Source organism: Danio aesculapii, chromosome 12 (assembly GCF_903798145.1).
Source record: "Danio aesculapii chromosome 12, fDanAes4.1, whole genome shotgun sequence".
NCBI classification, from domain to species: Eukaryota; Metazoa; Chordata; class Actinopteri; order Cypriniformes; family Danionidae; genus Danio; species Danio aesculapii.
The window spans coordinates 5217520-5240853 of record NC_079446.1 but is presented as its reverse complement, the minus strand read 5'-3'; the positions used below and the strand labels follow the sequence as shown (position 1 = coordinate 5240853).

At 38.4% G+C, this 23334-nt stretch overlaps 1 pseudogene; it reads left to right on the top strand.

The window, feature by feature from the left end:
- Positions 1–785: 785 nt before the first annotated feature.
- The window catches only part of LOC130238826 (transient receptor potential cation channel subfamily M member 4-like), a 48558-nt pseudogene continuing 26009 nt past the window's right edge, over positions 786–23334 (top strand).

Below are 23334 nucleotides of genomic sequence, written 5' to 3'. Positions count from 1 at the left end.
GCTTAGCACTGTTGCCTCACAGCAAGAATGTCTCTGGTTCTAGGCTTTACCAAACATTTCTGTGCAGAGTTTGCATTTTCTCCCCGTGCTCACGTGGGTTTCCTCCGGGTTCCCCGGTTTCCTCCCACCGTCCAAAAAACATGCAACATAAGTTAATTGACTAATCCAAACCGGCACTATAGACATGCTACTAGTAAATGGTTATCTCTCAAGAGCAATCACTGGCTGTTCATTGGTTATTACAGCGGGGGAGTTCTCGAGATCTCCCTGAGCTCAAACTCCCCTCTCGCCTTGCAACGGGAGGGAGCCCCGGGCTCGAGGATCTTATGAGCTCAGGGCTCTCTCCCGGGACAGCATGCCAAACAAGCTTATAATTAATCATCAGCTAAGTGTGAACTCTTGAAATTAAATAAAAATAACCCAGCAGTTGGGTAAGTCTCTATTACACCCAGAATTGTTTTGAAATAACCCAAGATTTTTTGAGTGTAGTTAATGCAACATGAGTTAACATAACCTAGCAATGAACGGCTGTAATTTCATTAACATGAACAAATTCTGTAATGAATGTAATGTTCATTGTTTGTTCATGTTAGTAAATGCGTTAATTAACATTACTAACACAACATTATTGTAAACCCATGTTATTATACACACCTGTGTCTTGATATGTTACAAAAACACGCATACACACACACACACACACACGTCTAACGTACAATGAACCGGATTGTGCTTCAGGCAAACTCCACTCAATTTGCCGTCTCGCCTCTTTGCGTTCTCACGTGCCTCTCCAGCCGCCACACCCAGCGCTGAGCACACCTGACCCGCAGAGAGTCTCCAGCGGCCCGCAGTTCCTCCTTCCCGGCGGTTATGGCTGTAACGCACGCACACTGAGCACCGTGAACTGAAAACTCACAACAAACAGAGATTTGATAAGATCCAAAAACCACCACCATGAACGAGAAGGACATTGAGGAGGGCGGAGTGGCTGCGATGCCGAAAACAGATCTAGTAAGTCTGACAGAAAACAGATTACAGCCGCTACAACTTTTCCGAAGCTGCTTGTTTCGATTTAATGTTGGCAACGACGAAGACTTCTGGGAGGTTCTCAAAACAACATACCAAATGCAAGGCTGTGCATGTGCTTGCTTGTCATGTGCTGCTTTCTGCTTCTTTATAGAGATAGCTAGCTTGTTATTACAGGCCACGCTTTGTTAACTTCAGCGTTCATGTTACAGGACATTTATTACTGCAGGCACATTTATTGCTGTTAATGAACAGTTAATGACGTGTTTGTGTTAGTTTGTGTTGTTTATTTAGTTAAAAATAGTCAATTGTAATCTTAATACCTTTATTAAATAATGCATTGGTGCTTATAACTTAATGTAAAGAAATATATTTGAACTTCGAAGCTGTTAGTCATGGACAGGCATGAGGGAACTTAAGCTGAGCTGAGTTGGATGCAGTGTTTAGTTTTTTAAAAGTGTGAAATTCTTATGTAATTTCCTCAGTTAGAATTCCCCTGAAGACATGTTTAACATCAGTAGCTCATTGCACTGTGCATCGATAAAGTTTGTGACCAAACACTTTAACAGTTAAACTGAACCCACAATTTATGGTCCAAATAAGTCATCATGAGCAGTCCAGAAATCTGCAGTTACCCACAGATTTTTGAGGCCAAGGTTCAATCTATTTATTTACTTATGTAAATAGGCATAAATATATATTCATTTATTTTTTATGTTAATTTCTGTAATATAATTGAACATTCTGCAAATGTTTATATAGTCTATAATAACATGGTATTATTTTAAGTTTTCTTGTAGATATATCATATGACAGACTTACTTTGTTTTCCAAAGAAGTGGTTCTAATTGTGTTCTAAGTAAAATAATTAATTAAATAAAAGTTCCAAAGACTGTTTTATTCCATATGTTAAGTTTTTAGTTACTATACTCTAAATTATTTATGATTTAAAATGATTATTAAAATGATTTTGTACAAAATTTTGTCATGAGTATGTCCCTGGTCATAAGTAAAGTGATTCTATAAAGAGTAAACAGGTTTTTCTTGCTGTCCTTATGAAAGGGGGCAGGGTTGAGAAGAAATTACGAAATTAAAGCTGCAGGCAGCATTGCGGGAACTAATCCCCAGTGGCACTGCCACTGGCACTGGCTTCAGGAAAACAAAGCACCGTGGGCACAAACTTCAAACACTCTGGTAGTCTTTATTTTTAAGCAACCCTAAAAAACACCAACAACAACAACAACAAAAAAAAAACAGCAAACGTGCCAGTAGCAAGTGCTTTAACCACACCCCTGTCTTTTGCCCATATCCGAGTTGTGTGCAAGTTTGATGAAATTCTGAGCCTCAAACGCCTCAAAAATCGTTTAAACGTTTTAGCTGTTGTCATGAAATCCGTTCGCAGCTTTACATTTGTAGTGTTTTGACAATAATATGCCTGGATTTGAAACAAATCAGATGAAATGAAGATGATTTCAAAGGCACACACTGTCATATATGAGTGTGAACCTACACTGGTCTCACGGTTCGGTTCGGTTAAAATTATCATGCCATCGATTCGGTTTAAATCGATATCTCGATGCATCTCAGTGAATTGACGATGCTTTCCATAAACAATTTAATATTTTACTTAACAACACAATAATGCTTGTATTGAAATTATATTATATGTATTATAATTATATTTATATATTATTTGTAATACAAATTTGTTCTTTAATACAGCAGTCAGATATTTGTACTGTACCTTTAAATTTACCTGCTCAAAGAAAACACTCTTTGAATGTATCAAAAAACTCAAATACAATCACAGAAGACATCATGAGCATTTATAGCAAATAAACAAACGTAAATATTATCCCGCTTCCTTTTGAGCGTTGTTGAGCGAGTTCTTAAACTCCTATGATTAATCACGCGCTCAACAGAAAAGGCTACGATTGGCTCTAACGGTCAGCTCGGCTCTGGCTCTGTTCAGCAAATAGTGACACGGACACTGATGTTAAACGGCCGTGGCAATCACAGCTGATCCATTATAGCCGGCGACACACAGTGGAGAAAACTCGTGTCTGGATCCACAAGAAACGTTATTGTTGGAACAGCCGAGAGAGGAGATAAAACGTTACCTCACGAACACGCCAGCATGTCAAAGGGGCCACAGAGAGTGTGAGGGAGGGTTTACAGCTTTCATTTTTGGGGTTCTGATGTACTTCCCTGTCAGTGAAAGACTGTCCAGCAAACTCACAAGCAGTTAATTGTGCACAGTTGTCTGCTTTTTAAGTAGTTGGAGTTAGGGCTGCGTGATTAATCGAAAAAAGATCACGATCTTGATTCGACCCTACACACGATCTTAATTCAGCTTTTCTACGATTCAGCCAATTATATTTTCAAGGACAGGAGAGAAGAGTAAAGGCAGACCCATGAGTCTTAACAGGAACATGAACACCTTTAAATGGGGGTAGAAGTGTCACATACTGTATTTATAAGGTATAATTCACCCAGAAATGTCATTTCTGTCTTCATGTAATGATATTTGTGGCCGCGAAATCACACGTGAGCTGACCATGAGCTGCTGAGATTGCACGTACGTGCACGCAGCACGCCAATGACGGCTACCTTAGTGAACAGAACCTGCATAGGCTGTAAATAACAAGTAATAAAGTTGTAAATAATGTTCAGTTTGATGGGTGGCAGTTTGGGCTCTTGAGGGCCCCTTGTCCTCCAGCTGAAGGGTCTGTGACCCCAGTGGGCTGCCCCAGGGGCCTGCCACTCTCCCTAGGTGGCAGTTTGGGCTCTTGAGGGCCCCTTGTCCTCCAGCTGAAGGGTCTGTGACCCCAGCAGGCTGCCCCAGGGGCCAGCTACTGTCCCTGGGTGGCAGTTTGGGCTCTTGAGGGCCCCTTGTCCTCCAGCTGAAGGGTCTGTGACCCCAGTGGGCTGTCCCAGGGGCCTGCCACTCTCCCTGGGTGGCATTTTGGGCTCTTGAGGGCCCCTTGTCCTCCAGCTGAAGGGTCTGTGACCCCAGCAGGCTGCCCCAGGGGCCAGCTACTGTTCCTGGGTGGCAGTTTGGGCTCTTGAGGGCCCCTTGTCCTCCAGCTGAAGGGTCTGTGACCCCAGCAGGCTGCCCCAGGGGCCAGCTACTGTCCCTGGGTGGCAGTTTGGGCTCTTGAGGGCCCCTTGTCCTCCAGCTAAAGGGTCTGTGACCCCAGTGGGCTGTCCCAGGGGCCTGCCACTCTCCCTGGGTGGCAGTTTGGGCTCTTGAGGGCCCCTTGTCCCCGTTTGAGAGTCGCGCTGAAAGAATGATTTGCATGCGTGTCGGTTTTATCACAGTGACTGCAGCCATGAGCCGCACTAGGAAGTGAAAATGAAACTGGCCGCACATGATTTAAATGATCATAACGCATTTTACGGTTATGATTACGACAAGCATTTGATTTTTGATTTTTTCTTTCATAGTGAACACATAGTGTTGTGCATGAAAATAAATGTTTTACATTGTCAGTATAGCTACTCTAGCTTATATAATGTTGAATATAATGCAAGAAGGAATCTGATCATGACAAATGTCTGATTTTACCAGTGAAAACAAATGGTCTAATAATGTTGTCAATGACAAATGACAAGCACATGTCTCAAACATAATAATTCAACTTTATAATTATGAATAGTTATATTCTGATGTCATCATTTTACTGTGAATTAACAAACAGGACATAAAGAAAGTCTGTTCAAGTCCACCATAATGACTACAAAATTAAGCATTTTAAGCAATAGTAGACCTACACACAGGCCTAATATTATTATGGTGGCTTGAAAAGCCAGCATACTGTTATCTATCTTAAACTTATTATTATTCTTCTTCTTCTTCTTCTTCTTCTTCTTCTTCTTCTGAGACTAATTTCTAAGTGTATCTCCTCCTAGGCCTTTCAAGCTACATACTTCAAACTTTCGTCAAACCTTCAAACTGGTCTGACTCGGGTTGCTATATCTTTTCTAACTGATCCGACCTTGGGTTTTCCGAAAAACGACCCAGAAAAAACCCAAAAGTCCCATTGACTTAACATTGGGTCAAACTTTGTGAGCTTATAACTCTGCATCAGACTGTCCTACAGACTTCTAACTGGACTCATTTAACTCAGTCTAGCCAGCAGCCAATAACTGATGACTTTTTAACTTACTAGCCACTCCCTAGCAACCACTTACAGCACCCTAGCAACTGTCCCATAGACTTCCACTGTAAAAGACTCCCATTCACTTAACATTGGATCAGCCTTTGTGAGCTCATAACTCTGCATCAGACTGTCCTACAGACTAGAGTCTGGCCTCATTCAACTCAGTCTAGCCAGCAGCCAATCACTGATTACCTTTAAACTTACTAGCCACTCCCTAGCAACCAATTTCAGCACCCTAGCAACTGTCCCAGAGACGGTGACTAGCTATTCTAACACACGCTAACAGTTTTAACATCCTACTGACATGCTAATCTTGCTAGAAAGGTTCTAGCAACACGATAGTGACATGCTAGTCATGCTAGTAACATGCTAATTCATGCTAGAATCATGCTAACAACATGCTAATTCATGCTAGAAACAAGCTGACTCATGCTAGAATCATGCTAGTAACATGCTAGTTACATGCTAATTAATGCTAGAATCATGCTAGTTACATGCTAATTCATGCTAGAAACATGCTAATTCATGCTAGAATCATGCTAACAACATGCTAATTCATGCTAGAATCATGCTAACAACATGCTAATTCATGCTAGAAACATGCTAATAACATGCTAATTGATGCTAGTAACATGCTAGTAACATGCTAGAATCATGCTAGTAACATGCTAATTCATGCTAGAATCATGCTAATAACATGCTAATTCATGCTAGAATCATGCTAGTAACATGCTAATTCATGCTAGAATCATGCTAGTAACATGCTAATTCATGCTAGTAACATGCTAATTCATGCTAGAATCATGCTAGTAACATGCTAATTCATGCTAGAAACATGCTAGTAACATGCTAATTCATGCTAGAAACATGCTAGTAACATGCTAATCCATGCTAGAATCATGCTAGTAACATGCTAATTCATGCTAGAATCATGCTAGTAACATGCTAATTCATGCTAGAATCATGCTAGTAACATGCTAATTCATGCTAGAATCATGCTAGTAACATGCTAATTCATGCTAGAATCATGCTAGTAACATGCTAATTCATGCTAGAATCATGCTAATAACATGCTAATTCATGCTAGAAACATGCTAGTAACATGCTAATTCATGCTAGAATCATGCTAGTAACATGCTAATTCATGCTAGAAACATGCTAGTAACATGCTAATTCATGCTAGAAACATGCTAGTAACATGCTAATCCATGCTAGAATCATGCTAGTAACATGCTAATTCATGCTAGAATCATGCTAGTAAAATGCTAATTCATGCTAGAATCATGCTAGTAACATGCTAATTCTCGCTAGAATCATGCTAGTAACATGCTAATTCATGCTAGAAACATGCTAGTAACATGCTAATTCATGCTAGAATCATGCTAGTAACATGCTAATTCATGCTAGAATCATGCTAATAACATGCTAATTCATGCTAGAAACATGCTAATTCATGGTAGAATCATGCTAATAACATGCTAATTCATGCTAGAAACATGCTAGTAACATGCTAATTAATCCTAGAAACATGCTAGTAACAGGCTAATTCATGCTAGAATCATGCTAGTAACATGCTAATTCATGCTAGAAACATGCTAATTCATGCTAGTAGCATGCTAGTAACATGCTAATTCATGCTAGAATCATGCTAATAACATGCTAATTCATGCTAGAAACATGCTAGTAACATGCTAATTCATGCTAGAATCATGCTAGTTACATGCTAATCCATGCTAGAATCATGCTAGTAACATGCTAATTCATGCTAGAATCATGCTAGTAACATGCTAATTCATGCTAGAATCATGCTAGTAACATGCTAATTCATGCTAGAATCATGCTAATAACATGCTAATTCATGCTAGAATCATGCTAGTAACATGCTAATTCATGCTAGAAACATGCTAATTCATGCTAGAATCATGCTAGTAACATGCTAATTCATGCTAGAATCATGCTAATAACATGCTAATTCATGCTAGAAACATGCTAATTCATGCTAGAATCATGCTAATAACATGCTAATTCATGCTAGAAACATGCTAGTAACATGCTAATTCATGCTAGAATCATGCTAGTAACATGCTAATTCATGCTAATAACATGCTAATTCATGCTAGAAACATGCTAGTAACATGCTAATTCATGCTAGAATCATGCTAGTTACATGCTAATCCATGCTAGAATCATGCTAGTAACATGCTAATTCATGCTAGAATCATGCTAATTCATGCTAGAAACATGCTAGTAACATGCTAATTCATGCTAGAATCATGCTAGTTACATGCTAATTTATGTTAGAATCATGCTAGTTACTTGCTAATTCAAGCTAGTAACATGCTAATTCAGACTCGGCTTTTCAAGCCACCATAAAGTTTGTCCTCAAACTTTAATATCTAGTTATCGTTGTTTTACCATATCGTCACTTTAGAATTAGTTTTTATCTGACATTTTTGTCAAAATTTAGCTATTGACATATTCTAATTAAATGACAACTTACTGCAGCCCAGGCTCATTCCCAAAACGTAGTCCCGAGGACGTTTCTGGAGACCGCGAAATACATCCCGGGAGGTATTTTTGCAGTTTTTGGTTTTCGCGAATCCGCGAGAGGCCGCTGTGTGCGCCTTTTTAGCTTCTCGGACGTCTCCTGCGAGTGCCGTTCACGCCCGCGCTGTTCTCGCGTAAATCCACCAGAGGCCGCTGTCGAACGAACGTCTGTCTGTCTGACTCGCTGAATGATTGACTGGGCGACCGGTCCACAATCTACATAAGCTTTGCGTGGTTTTAAAACATTCATACCTGTCTAAAAGAAATACTGCAAGCATGGTTCTTCAGACAAACACAACGCAACATGTTTCTGGATACAATCTCCAATAGCATCTTTAATGATTGCTAACTTATGACAATTTTATCTTGGTGATTTAATGAGAGTGTACAGTGTATTTGTACAGTATTATGTTTACGAGTGAATAAAAAGTCAATTGTGTTGATTTTAGAGCTGGATTCCAAATTTCTTCAAGAAGAGGTTGTGCACAACATTTGTGGAGGACTCGTTCAGGTAAGACTTTGGCTTTCAGTTTCTCTTGTTGAGGACTGCTCGATTGTGAGAAAAATCATAGGAATATTTAGTTATTGTTCATTCATTCATTTTCCTTCGGTTTAGTCCCTTTATTAAACAGGGGTCGCCACAGTGGAATGAACCACCAACTTATCCAGCATTTTTTACCAGCTGCAACTCAACACTGGGAAACATCCATACACACTCATTCACACACATACACTACAGCCAATTTAGTTTATTCAATTCACCTATAGAGCATGTCTTTGGTCTTTGTGAGGGAAACCGGAGCACCCGGAGGAAACCCACGCCAACACGGGGAGAACATGCAAACTCCACACAGAAATGCCAACTGGCCCAGCTGGAACTCGAACCAGCGACCGTCTTACTGTGAGGCGACAGTGCTAACCACTGAGCCACTGTGTCGCCATTTTGTTATTGTAATCATGAATATTTAACACTATTATATAGTGATATGATGAAAATCTTATGATTAATTTATTTAACGTACATCAAGCATTTATTCACCCTCAGATCATTGTAGAACATTTAAAGGTCCAGTGAATGTAAAATGTAGTTTAGAATCAGTATGTTAGCCATAAGGATATCCATAAGCCAACGTGCTCCAAAACAGTGACAAAATTCACATTTAGAGGATATAAACCTGATATAAACATCCAAAGCTTGCAGTTTGTCAAATCCACTACTTTTGACGTCACCTCATAGTTTCTGACCAAATTTTCTGACCAATCAAATGCTCTATAGTATCTTCCATGTCCCGCCCCTTTAAGATGCTTCTGGTTGGCTTTTCATTTGATGCACTTGATGTCAACCACTCTCACTGGCAGAGCTGCGATTAAAAAACAAAAACACTATTGGTTGTTTTTTAATAAAGGGGAGGGACTATTATACATTCTGCCCTGTCTTCATGTTTCAGTTGCAATTAGGTCAAATTTAGACTAAAACTGCACATTTCAAAGCACTTCACAGGAATTTTAAGAAGATTTTTAGTTTGTTTTGTCACTGTGGAAATGCACAGTGGCTTGAGTTGAGAGAAATCCAGTACATTTTGCTGGCATCCATAAGTGAATTTGCACATTAGTAGATTTGTAACAGCCTCATCTTTTGCACATTAGTAGATAATAAGTTAAACAGCCTCACTTAAAGGGTAGATTATCCATTATATTACATTTGTTATAAATAACAATATATAACTTCAATGTATGGCGGTTCATTCCGCTGTGGTGACCCCAGATTAATAAAGAGACTTAGCCGAAATAAAAAAAATGAATGAATGAACTTCAATATATCATAACAGTCATGTTACAGTACCATTATCATGTGTCATTACTTTCATTTTCCTTTGAATCACCCAAGTCCAAATCATTAGTTCAGCAGGGCCAGATTAGCCAATGGGCATTATGGCCACCTGTGCGCACTTGGGGCCCCTGCGAGGGGAGGGGGGATGGTGCAGATTTTGGAGTGTCTATTTAGGCTAAGTGCAAATAGCGCACCTCGTTGGAATAAGCTAGTTGAATGATTCACGCCCATCACCATTTAATTGACAGTAACAACATAACCAGAGAGAGTGACATACCGCAGTGTAAGTGGCGTAGCTTGTAAAGCACATCGCAACATGTTTTGACGCGATCGATCATGAACCCGGTTCAAATCCAGCATCTGATGAGCACGTTCTTTTTTTTCCCCCACTATATATCAGATTTTGCCTACTCTTCATCACGAGGAAGACAAGTAGGAGTCATTACTAAGTGTGTGTATTATGGAAGACTGGATGAATAGATCTGGATTAGAGAGGTGTTATATCCAAATCATATGCATTATAAGTGTATAGAAGTTATGCATTAAAAATACCCTTAAATATACATTTTTAATAATGCTTCAGTGAACAAGTTTATTAAAATCCATTCATTTTCACTAGTTGTATTAGTATTTTATTTTTCAAAGTGTGCTTTAAATGCTTTAAAAATAAGTTAAATGTTGTAAACTAGAAATATATGTACTGTATGTCATTTATTTTAAAAATGCGGGCATAAAAAAATATTTTATTAATCTTATTTTTTAATTCAACTATAGGGGTGTGGCCAGGTAGGGGGCCTACAAGACTTGTGCCCAGGGGCCTCTGAATTGTGCCCAGGGGCCTCTGAGTCCATGGCTGTCCCGATCATGAGCTCATCAATGTAATCTAATCTCACTCTCATGTCTTTTCTACCGTTATTCATGGACGGAGGCTTCTGTAAAGATTTAGTCGGAATATAGAGTTACTCTTAAACTAAGTTCAGTGGTGCAACACGAAACTATTTAGCAGTGTGTACGTTGTATCTTAGTGCCCTGTTATGTCGCAATGGAAAGAAATGAAAATTTACTCTTCGTATTTTTATATGTATATAGTGGTGCTTGTTATGAATGATGTATCTGTGCACTTCATTATTTTGTAAACATTAATTTTCCCTCAGTATCTACAGTCAAGTAGATGTATATATCAAGACTTTTTTTTTGCTTCGGGTCACATGGAATTCCTTTAGAGTGGGGCTGTCAGCCATTTAGGGCGGAGCTATCAGTCCTTTAGTGTGGGGTTATCAGCCATTTAGGGCGGGGCTATCAGTCCTTTAGAGCGGGGTTATCAGCCATTTAGGGCGGGGTTATCAGCCATTTAGGGCGGGGTTATCAGTCGTTTAGAGCGGGGTTATCAGCCATTTAGGGCGGGCTATCAGTCCTTTAGTGTGGGGTTATCAGCCATTTAGGGCGGGGCTATCAGTCCTTTAGAGCGGGGTTATCAGCCATTTAGGGCGGAGCTATCAGTCCTTTAGTGTGGGGTTATCAGCCATTTAGGGCGGGGCTATCAGTCCTTTAGAGCGGGGTTATCAGCCATTTAGGGCGGGGCTATCAGTCCTTTAGGGCGGGGTTATCAGCCATTTAGGGCGGGGTTATCAGTTTAAGGCAGGGCTATCACTCCTTTAGGGCGGGGTTATCAGCCATTTAGGGCAGGGCTATCAGTGGGTGTCTCGTTTCTGCTCTGAATGTGTTCATTAGTCAATCTTGTTTCATTTTGTTAGCAACACCCATCTTCCAACAATCTAATCGGTTCCCAAAAGACAAAATCATGCACTGCCCTACATTTTTTTTTTCATTTCAGGGTGGTTTCAAGTAGATATATTATGTTACAAATCACGATAGAGGAAAAAAGCACAATTTTATTATCTGTTTCATGGCAGACCTTTAAGCCCCTTTGTTTCAGTCAGTGTTTCCTGTTTATGTAAGTTGTTCATGCTTCCTGTTATGTTTCCTGTTTATATTACCTGCCTTTCGATTGTTCTTGAGTTATTATAATAAATAAACTTTACATTGCATGTGGTTTTGTAGTAATGGAGGTCGGTGTCAGTGCGGGGCGACGCGAGACAATCACCCGTCGGTGGCTCTGGGTGATAACTTCAGCACAGCAGTGGTCAGTCAGTGGCTCAGCGCTCAGCACTCCTCTGAACAGCCCACTGACGCTTATGGAGATCTGGAGTTCGCCGGCATTGGGAAGAGACACAGCTACGTGAGTTCACATCAATGCCAAAACATTTTTATTTACAATTAATTAATTAATTAAATTATATTTTATGAATGTTTGATTCTGAGGGTAAAATAATGCAATTTACATTAAATAAAAAAAAGCAGCTAAATTGATTTTAGTAAAATTTATATAACAACATTTTCGATTGCATGATTAACTTTCTATATACAATTCAGAAATCATTCCCATATTATTTTTTACACCGCTTCTCTTTGTGATAATTGAAATGGTTTACTTGAGGGAATAAAAATGAAAACCATTCCCCTTGATTTACTCACCCTTTCAGATAAGCACAGAGTAGTATTAAATGTTTATCGAGGCTCTTCAATGCTGTATGATGTTGGGTAGTGGGGATTTGTTGTCAAACTAACCCAAACACAGCCAAGTGGTTAACATGTCTTATGAAAACTTGAAGTTCGAGTAGAAGCACATCCAGGAGGTTGTTATCGAAGAATAAACCCCGACAGGCTTATCAGCAGAAGCAGGACGCAGTTGTATAAAACTTTATTCTGTGTAAACCATCATCCTGGATGTACTTTATCCCGCTTATTACACGGCTACTTGCCACAAAACATAAAAGTTAGACACAAAACTAAACTGTAATAGTTTAATAATTTTTTAATGAAGCCTAAAAAAGCTGACTAGCCTGCGCATTATTCACACTGCTGAAAAAAACAGCAGCTTTGAGACCAGCGGTCCGTTCTTCGTACCTCGCTTAAATGATCTAAGATGATTTGGCAGATCCTGGATTTTTTAATCTTGATAACTGATCTCTGGCTAATTTGGTTCTTCAAACAAGTTCGTGAATTAGATTAAAATGTCTGGATCAACTGATCTGAGATCGCTGCGTGTGTTGGAAGGACAGATCTATCGATCCTCGAAATCATGATCAGCAATGCAACGATTGGCTGATGGCACAGCAGCTTAATGACATCATCTGATTAATATTCAATTCTCCATGTGAGCTATATTACATCAAATTCATAGCAAACGGTTTGTTAAATATGATACGCAGTAACTTTCCACATTTGTTGTGGGCTGCAGGCTTTACACTTTCATGTGTCGAGAGTATTTAGCAATTTAGTTTTACAGTTAGAGTGGATTTTCTTTACTATAGTAGCCATAGTATAAAATTTAGCTATTGTAGCGGGTTTCTTAATCGGTGTAAAGAATAACTAAATGTTTACAAAAGCATTTTGATGTTGGTAAAGTCGTCTCCAACTTTTGTGAAGCATCAAATCATCGTCATATTAACCGTCAAAACATGTTCATGACTGCATAAATGTATTATTGCTTTTAAAACAAGTCACATATTGTGCATGTCTAATATCATACACAAATTGTACTAAAGCGATCTAAAAAGTTCATATCAATAAATTCTCTCTTTGAACCATCAGGTGGCAGTCTTTGTACTGCAGTACAAAGTACGTAGTGCAGATTGCATAAGTTTTACTAATATATATATTTTTAACTCAGTGTTTCTCAACTGGTGGGTCGCGGGAACATTTTCAGTGGGTCGCGTGTGGTCAAAAAACAACAAAAGTTTAATTTTTAACTTATTTTGCTTATACCAGACTTTTATTTTGAAATGCGCGCGCGACAACCACAACGTGTCACATGTGAAATTTCATTTAATTGTAGCAACAAATATGTCAATGCGCAAGTACGATCTCGAATATGTAAAGTATGGATTTATATATGTTGACGTCAAAAAAGGCTTAAACCTCAAGTGTGTCAGATGTAGTCAGGTGCCCTCACAGGACAGCATAAAACCTTCTAAATTAAAACGACATTTAGAAACCAAACATCCCGATTGCAAGGACAAACCTGTGGATTATTTTCAAAGACGACTCCAAGAGCTGAGGGCATCACAAAAGTGCATTTTGTTGATTTTATTATCATTTATCTGTCACTACTTGTGTATATTAAAAATAAATTCAAATTATAAAATTATAATTCCTAAAATTATATTATAGTTCCTAAAAATTTGGGATGCGGCTTGATGACAATGTAAAAATGTGGGTCCCATGGCCAAACCAGTTGAGAACCACTGCTTTAACTTGCATATATATATATATATATATATATATATATATATATATATATATATATATATATATATATATATACACACATATATAAGTAAACAAATATATTTACTATTTTCCCAAGTGTATATAACTACTGTAAATAAATATCAGAATTCGGTACATACTTTCAGTATTACAATTGCTTGAAATGACCTGATCTAATCCTGTTTATATGAAATAAGCTGCTGCTCCCTAGCAGGTTTGAGCTACCAGAACTGTTGCTATAACAACAACTCTCGGATCAGTTTTGAAGAACAAAACAATCCTGGATCATGTCAAATCGTCAATAACCAAATCCAGCTAACCGAGTAATCCACGTATGAACGGATGAAGAAGAACAGACCCCAGCAAACCAACATCAATATGCTGTTTTTTTTTCAGACGGGCAGTCACAAGATGGCGCTAAACAGTCAAAAACACAAATATGATAGTGACTGAAATGGCTGAATAAAGCATAGGCTGACTGACCTACATATTATTCATTCACAAAATGGCACCAAACAGTAAAAAACGAAACAAAAACTAATGACAGACAAGCGGATGCATATGAATGTGGATGTAAGTATGTGGATTTATCTCGGGATGACATTTATCAATCAGAATAAAGTTTTCCAGACAGCAGGGTAATTACATACATTTAAGAGTGTATTTTGAATGTTTTTCTTGCATTAGACTTTTAAAAAAGCACTATAAAAGTAAAAAAAGCCAAAACCTAACAACTTAAGACTCACCTTAAAAGAATAATAATTAAAAAACAAATAAGCCATGGTTAACATCCTTTTCTTTAATTTAATAAGAACATGTTAAATAATCCCCATGAGTTTAAGAATTGCTGATAGTTGAAGAAATGGCTGTATGTTGTCATGTAAATGTGATTTTCGTTCTCCGTGTGCCAGTTTCTGCGTCTCTCCAGCACCACAGATCCTGCCAGGGTGTTTGACCTGATGAGGGAGCACTGGAAGCTGCCGCAGCCCAACCTGGTGGTGTCAGTGGTAGGTGGCGAGGGGAGATCAGAGGTCAAGAGCTGGGTGCGGGACATCCTGAGACAGGGGCTTGTCAAAGCGGCTCAGAGTACAGGTATATCTGACCCTTCTCTCTCCACATACACAATAGCATTCATGTCTTATGCTTTATTCATTTTTTCATGCTGATTTTACAGTTCTGGGTGTCCATTCCGATTGTAATAGATTCATAATCAATTTGATTTAATTGGGTTAATCAAGATTTAATACCAATGCTGTTGATATTTCTGAAAATGATCAGTGGATACTTTATTTTTTAGGTTTATGGCTACATAAAAACCCGTGTACTCATCCACCCAAATAAAACATTCATTCATTCGTTCATTTTCTTTTCAGCTTAGTCCTTTTATTAATCCGGGGTCGCCACAGCGGAATGAACCACCAACTTATCCAGCATATGTTTTACACAGCAGATGCCTTTCCAGCTGCAACCCATCTCTGGGAAACATCCACACTCACTCATTCACACTCATTCACACTCATACACTACGGACAATTTAGCCTACCCAATTCACCTGTACCACATGTCTTTGGACTCTTGGGGAAACCAGAGCACCCGGAGGAAACCCACGCGAACGCAGGGAGAACATGCAAACTCCACACAGAAACGCCAACTGACCCAGCTGAGGCTCGAAACAGCGACCTTCTTGCTGTGAGCTACCTACTGCGCCACTGCGTCGTCCCCAAATAAAATATGCAAACAATAATATTTTTTCAGTAACATTTGAAGAGCAGCAAAACATATAATAATAATAAAAACCTTGAGGATTATTATTATATGTTTTGCTGATCTTCAAATGTTTAATGAAAAATGTTTAACAATTCAATATAAAAATGATTAAAAAGTATTTAAGATCACTTTTGTTTGTGGGTTTAATTATATTAATTAAATATTCAATAACTTCGTTTTTTTTTCTAATATTGTGTTTGTTACAAGTATAAAACAAAGAAAAAATTTACAGAAATAATTAGAAAAGCAGAAAATAAAAACCACAAAAAATGTATAATAATAAATATGACTCAAATGTCCTCAATTCACTTAAATGGTTAATTTAATTATTTAAAAAAGGACCAAAAAGGGTTAAAGGGACAATTCACCCATTCATTCATTTATTTTCTTATCGTTTAGTCCCTTTATTAATCAGGGGTCACCACAGTGCAATGAACCATCAACTTTTCCAGCATATGTATAACGAAGCGGATGCCCAGCGTGCTACCCACTGCGTCACCGTGACGGCCACAGTTCACCCAAAAAGGAAAATTTACTCACTATTTACTCTCCCATAAGTAGTTGCAAATGAATGGGTTTCTTTATTCTGTAGAGAACACTAAAGAAGATATTTCAAAGAAAGTTAAAGCCAGTAACCATTGACTTCCATAGTAGAAAAAACAAATACTATGAAAGTACAGAATTTCAGTTTTGGGTGAACTATCCCGCCAACTTACCCAGCATATGTTTTACACAGCGGATGCCCTTCCAGCTGCAACCCAGTACTGGGAAACTCCCACATACTCATTCACACACATACACTACGACCAATTTAGTTTATTTAATTCGACTCGAACCAGCAACCTTCCTGCTGTGAGGTGACAGCACTACCCATTGCACCACCCCTAATATAATACATTAATTCATTCATTAACTAATTTTCGGCTTAGTCCCTTCATTAATCAAGGGTGGCCACAGTGGAATGAACCGCTAACTTATCCAGCATATGTTTTACACAGCGGATGCCCTTCCAGTCGCAACCCAACACTGTGAACCACTTATACACACTCTTACACACACATACACTACAGACAGCTTATTCAATTCCCCTATAGCGGATGTCTTTGGACTTGTGGGGGAAACCGGAGCACCCGGAGGAAACCCACACCAACACTAGGAGAACATGCAAACTCCACACTGAAATGCCAACTGACCCAGCTGGGGCTCAAACCAGCGACCTTCCTGCTGTGAGGCGATCGTGCTACCCACTGCGCCAGCATGCTGCCTAATTTAATACAATAATATAGTAATATTTCAATGCATAACTTAAATATCCTGAGTTGAAGTAAAAACATTGTGTGTGTTGTGTTCAGGAGCATGGGTCATCACTGGAGGACTGAGGCAGGGCATCAGCCGGTGTGTCGGAGAGGCTGTGAAAGATAACGCCACTGCTGTTTCCTCCATCACACTCAATAAAGTGCTTCCTATAGGCATCGCTCCCTGGGGGCTGGTGGAGAACAGACAGCAGCTCATCAACCCAGAGGTAACACTCTGATAAAGGCCACACACTCAAGATGATATTGGGAAAATCTGATATTGCCATATATTATTTTTCTGTGATAAATATTGCGACGTCAATACAGTTAGTTTATTAGATAGTTTAAACAGCACTATTTGACAGTTTTTCCTTAAAACAAGCAAGTGGCGTCAGTAAAATAGCCTTGTTTTCACTTTGAAATGTAGATTTATTTGTATAAATCATATAAATTTCTCATAAATACAATAATTGAATACAGTTCTGGAGCTCCTGATCAATTATAATTCAAACTTATTATTGTATATCATGTGAATGGGACTTTTGCAGACGTGCACATTCTGATATCAATGCTGAAACTAAGGCTGCATTTACACTGCACTGTTCAAGTGACTCAATTCCGATTTTTTTTCTCACAGATCGGATATGGCCCATGTACGTGTAAGCAGGAACAAATCACATGAATTCCAATTTACTCAAATCAGATTCAGGCCTTGTTCATATGTGGAAATTTATCCGATATGAATCTAATCTGTGTTCTCGTGTCTGCAGTGTAAGAATGTAGATTGGATTTTTACCCGTCAATGCGAGTCACGCGTCATTAAAACCCGTAACAAATGATGTCAAGCCTGACGCTTTCATTTCAGAACCGACTTCAGCAGAGTCCCAAACCTTAAATCTCATACACGAGGACTAAAACAGCTTTTATATTGTCATATAGCACAGGTATTTAAGCATGTTAACGAGAGCGAGAGAGCGCGATGTCTGCCACGTAACCAATATAAACTAATCTAAGTGCATACATCACATACATAAATCCCGCCATGGACATTACATTAAGATGCCGATGCCTAAAGGTTTAAAAAAAGCCTATATATCAAAAGAAGACGGACAAATGAGAACCTTTCTGTTATAAACTATAGTAAAAGAGCTTGTCAAAAACTGCGAACAGATTACTGCAGGAATAGAGAAACTCTTTAATTATCAGCTGTTAGTCAGCGCCTGCTCTTTTTTCCTGCTCTTTGCGCCTTTGCCGTGTGCTGTGTAAATGCAGACGATCGGATACGAGTCACTTTTAAAAGATGATGTAAGCAGATCATCAAACAAATCGGATACAGTCACAAAATCGGAATTGACCATCAAGATCTGCAGTGTAAACGCAGCCTATATATTGGGTTGTTAGATCAGATACCGTTCCGCTGGAAGGTAACGAGATTTATTTATGTTATATATTAAATTTCCCATTAATTGTACTTTATTAACATCTACCCCCACCCCAACCTTAAACCCAACCATCACAGTCATGTAAAAACAGTAGTTGTGCCAAGTATTCATTCATTCATTCATTTATTCATTTTTCTTTTCGGCTTAGTCAATTTATTAATCTGGGGTGGCCACAGCGGAATGAACCGCCAACTTATCCAGCATATGTTTTACGCAGCGGATGCCCTTCCAGGTGCAGCCCATCACCAGAGATGTATAGTAACGAAGTAGAACTACTTCACTACTGTACTGAAGTACTAAAAGGCAGTATCTGTACTCCACTGGAGTATTGTATTTTTCTCCTACTTCCACTTTTACTTAAGTACATATTTTCAATGAGTTTAATACTTTTACTCTGATAAATTTTTTAATGTGCTGCATCGTTACTCGTTACTAGCGGTGTCAAAATTATTGATATCGGTTCAGTAATAAATCATAACCAGTTATTAAGTACTGACGTCATTTATCTCCTATGGGCGATGTTGTAGTAGAATACTATGGCGAAGGAGGCGAGTAAATAAAACGCTCCTACTACTTAAAAGGTAGATAATTGTACACAGTTCAACTGCTTGTGAGTTTGCTGGACAGTCTTTCATTGACAATGAAGGCGGCACAGCACACGAGCCGCTATTTCACTACTACGGAGAAATGCTGTAAAACTCCATCTTTACCTCCCTCTCTCTCTCTCTCTCTCTCTCTCTCTCTCTCACTTTGGACATTTGACCCGCTGGCGTGTTTATGAGGTAACTTTCCTCTCCTCTTGGCTGTTAAATCGATACTTGTGGATCTTGACATGAGCGTGCCTGTGGTGCGTGTTTTCTCCACTGTGTCTATTATGGATTACCTGTGATAACCGCGTATTATGCGCATACAGACTGTAACCTCGGCTGTTCTTCCAGCCATCGGTGAACATCGCTTTCATTTCTAAAGCCGATTGCAGCCCTTTCTGTTGAGCAGGTGAAGACAATAACCAATCATAGAGGTGTAAGACCTCCATTGACAGCGCTCAAAAAGCAGGCGGGATAATATTTACATTAGTTTATTTGCTGTGAATGCTCATGCTGTCTTCTGTGCATGTGTTGGAGTTTTGTTTGATACATTCAGAAAGAGTGTTTTCTTTGAGTAGGTCAGATTAAAGGTACAGTTCATATATCTTACTGCTGTATTAAAGAACGAAACTGTATTACAAATAATATAGAAATATTAATATATTTATAGATTTTAATAAAAAAATCTTGTGTTGTGAAGAAAATATCTAATTATGTATGGAAAGCATCGTCAATGCACCGAGGTATTGAATTGAACCCAGTCGATGGCGTGATAATCGTAACCGAACCAAACCGTGAGACCAGTGTAGATTCACACCCCTACTCGTCACAATTATAGACCTTTTTCTTGGCTGCTGCATGGAGGGGCACCACAGCGATCAGCATCTTCCGGTGGAATGTTTAGAACTTCCGTTTACCAGCGTTTACAAACCGGTAATCTGCGATGCGAAAATGGGTTTCAATAGCGTTTTGAGTGGATTATGGAGTGTTTTTGTGACACACAACTTTGAAAGGTGTGCGTTAAAGCTGTTATAATCTGTCAGATCAGTGGTTCAAGTGCGAGAGAATTCATATAAACATTCGTAAGCCATGTTTCTTTTCGTTCTGCTTTATCACGTGCCCCCAAAAAGATATTTAAAATAAACAAAACAATATGATGTCTTTCTTTAATAACTACATTACACAATACTTGTACTTTTACTTTCAGTACTTCAGTAGTAAATTTTTAATCTTTATTTTAGGGAAGTTTTCCTGCAAAGTATATGGTCAAGAACATATCACGTGACTCCTGCTATCTGGACAACAACTATAAGGCTTTCTTCTGGTGGACGACGGGACCACTGGCCGTAAAGGTGGAGAGCTGGCGTTCAGAGCCCGTCTGGAGGATTACATTTCCCGCCAGCGCCCAGGTACAGAATAAAACTGATTAAACTGACTGGGCCACATCTGCCAGTCAGAGTAGAGCAGACTTTCAGAAAGGTAGGGTTTGGAGAGACTGATGCTTCAGTGTGAATTTGGAGAAAATCACATTTATTGACTTTGTATGGATGTAAACCTATGCATGTGACATCCCAATCCAAGTTTTAAACTTTAAAATGGCCTAATAGGGGCATGTTAAAGGTCCTCTTGAGGGATATTATGAGACAGTGTGGCAATGAAAACCACCTAGATCAGGGATGTTAAACTCAATTCTTGGAGGGCCGCAGCCCTGCACAGTTTAGTTTCAACCCTGCTCCAACACACTTACCTGGAGGTTTCAAACAAGCCTGAAGGACTCAATTATTTTGATCAGGTGTGTTTAATTAGGGTTGGAACTAAACTGTACAGGGCTGAGGCCCTCCAGGAATTTAGTTTGACATCCCTGACCTAAATGAACAAGAACACTGAAATATTAAGTACAATATTAACTATAATAACTAGAAATGAGTTAATCAATGATGTGGTGATCAACCCCAAATCAGAAAAAGTTGTGACTATGAAAAACACAAATAAAAACAAAGAAGATTTCTAATTTACTTTGAATTGTATTTCATCGCAGACAATACAACAAACATTATTTAACGTGTTCCCTATGATATATTTTTATAATAATTTATATAAACACATATTCCAATTTTGGTTTTGCAACACATTTCAAAAAAAGTTGGAGCAGTAAAGCATCTACCACATTTGCCGTTCCTTATCACAAACACTTAAAAGACGTTTAGGGACTGAAGACACCAAGTGATTAAGTGTTTCAGGTGTAATTTTGTCTCATTCTTCCTGCAAACAAGTCTTAAGGTGGGCAAAAGCATTTAGTACTTCAATATGTGCCACACGTTCTTTATTGGAGACAGGTTGGGACTGTAGACAGGCCAGTCAAATAGCTGGATTGGGGTTGTAGAAGTTTACCATTACATCTATTTGTCTGATGCCAAGTTGGATAATACATGCTTCCCATGGGTTCGTAAAGTTTATAAAATTATTCAATTTGATTTTTAAAATATAAGGGCATAATAAACCTAAAAGTCTTTATTTTACTAGGGAGTTTTCTGAAGTTTTAAATTACATTGTGACATGGATATTTAATTTTAATAATAATCTTGAACTTTAATTCAAAATAATTAGCGTTAATTGAATTTTGCTGTTCTTTCTTTGTGGATAAAAAGCTAATTTTATAAATAAAATTATATACAATATATGTACAAAATTTAAGTTAATATATGCACATTTCAGAGGGTGTGCAATTTACAGCAGGGGTGGATTTCTTGGCACACAACACTGGTTCATCTGTTATTTCTCTCTATAACAGGGGTGGGCAAACTCGGTCCTGGAGGGCCGGTGTCCTGCACAGTTTTGCTCCACCAATCAAGCACACCTGAACATGCTAATCAGTGTCTTCAGATCACTAGAAATCTATAAGCAGGTGTGTTTGATTAGAGTTAGAGCTAAACTGTGCAGGACACCGGCCCTCCAGGACTGAGTTTGCCCAGCCCTGCTCTATAATGTGAGCCTATAATGTATTATTCTAGCCAAGGTTTTTTTAGTAGATTGATTAATTCAATAGATAAATTTTTTACAAAACTTGAAAACTGAAATGAGGCTTTGTATGAGAAAGTCTGACCTTTTTATATGTCTGTGGGTGTCAAAATTAAAGTGCACATTTTAGCTTATAATATATACTGTAAAAAATTTTTCCATTTTGTTCCAGCAGCTGGGGTGCCGGAAAATAAAGGCACTTAAATTACAGACATTTACCATAAAATAACGGACATTAAATTACAGATATTTCCTTGAATTTAAATTTCTGGTAAATTTTTGTGAATATATATATATATATATATATATATATATATATATATATATATATATATATATATATATATATATATATATATATATATATATATATATATATATATATATATATATATATATATATATATATACCTCATATACGCCTCACAACAAGAAGGTCTCTGGTTCGAGCCTCAGCTGGGTCAGTTGGCGTTTCTGTGTGGAGTTTGCATGTTCTCCCTGCGTTTGTGTGGGTTTTCTCCGGGTGCTCCGGTTTCCCCCACAGGTCCAAAGACATGTGGTACAGGTTAATTGGGTAGTCTAAATTGTCCGTAGTGTAATGTGTGTGAATGAGTGTGTATGTGTTTCCCTGTGATGGGTTGCAGCTGGAAGGGCATGCGCTGCATAAAACAAATACTGGATGAGATTGGCTGTGGCGACCGCAGATAAATAAAGGGACTAAGCCGACAAGAAAATGAATGAATGAATGAATGCTGAATAAAAAGTGTATGTAAACAGTTATACTTTTGACACATTATTTAAAATATGTGGCTAAGAAATTGCTATTAACTACTTTTTTGGTGCGGCCAGTGAACATTTAGCAGGGCAAGTAAAATCTGAACCACTGAAATAAAAAGTAGAAAAAATCCTTAGTGTTGAATGATGCATCATCACATTTTGCATTACACCATCTTGAAAATGTATCGTTACACCCCTAGTGTCCACTGTAATTGCATTGACAAAATTGATTCTAAACACCTTGTGTAAACAGGGCCTGTAATGACTGATATGTGATTGCTCTAATACATCATCTCATACACAGGCAATGCAAGCATTGACATTCCTGTTCTGAATATGCTGATAGCTGGAGACACGTCCATGCTGGAGGTGAGAAGTTTACAGCTTCATTCACACAAAACATCCTCATTACAGGATTTCTGCAGACTCTTATAATGTCTAATTCACTATTTACTCACCCTTAAGTGGTTCCAGATCTTTTAGTATCTTTATTCTGTTGAACACAAAAGAGGATACTTTGAAGCATGCTTAAAACCTGTAACCATTGAC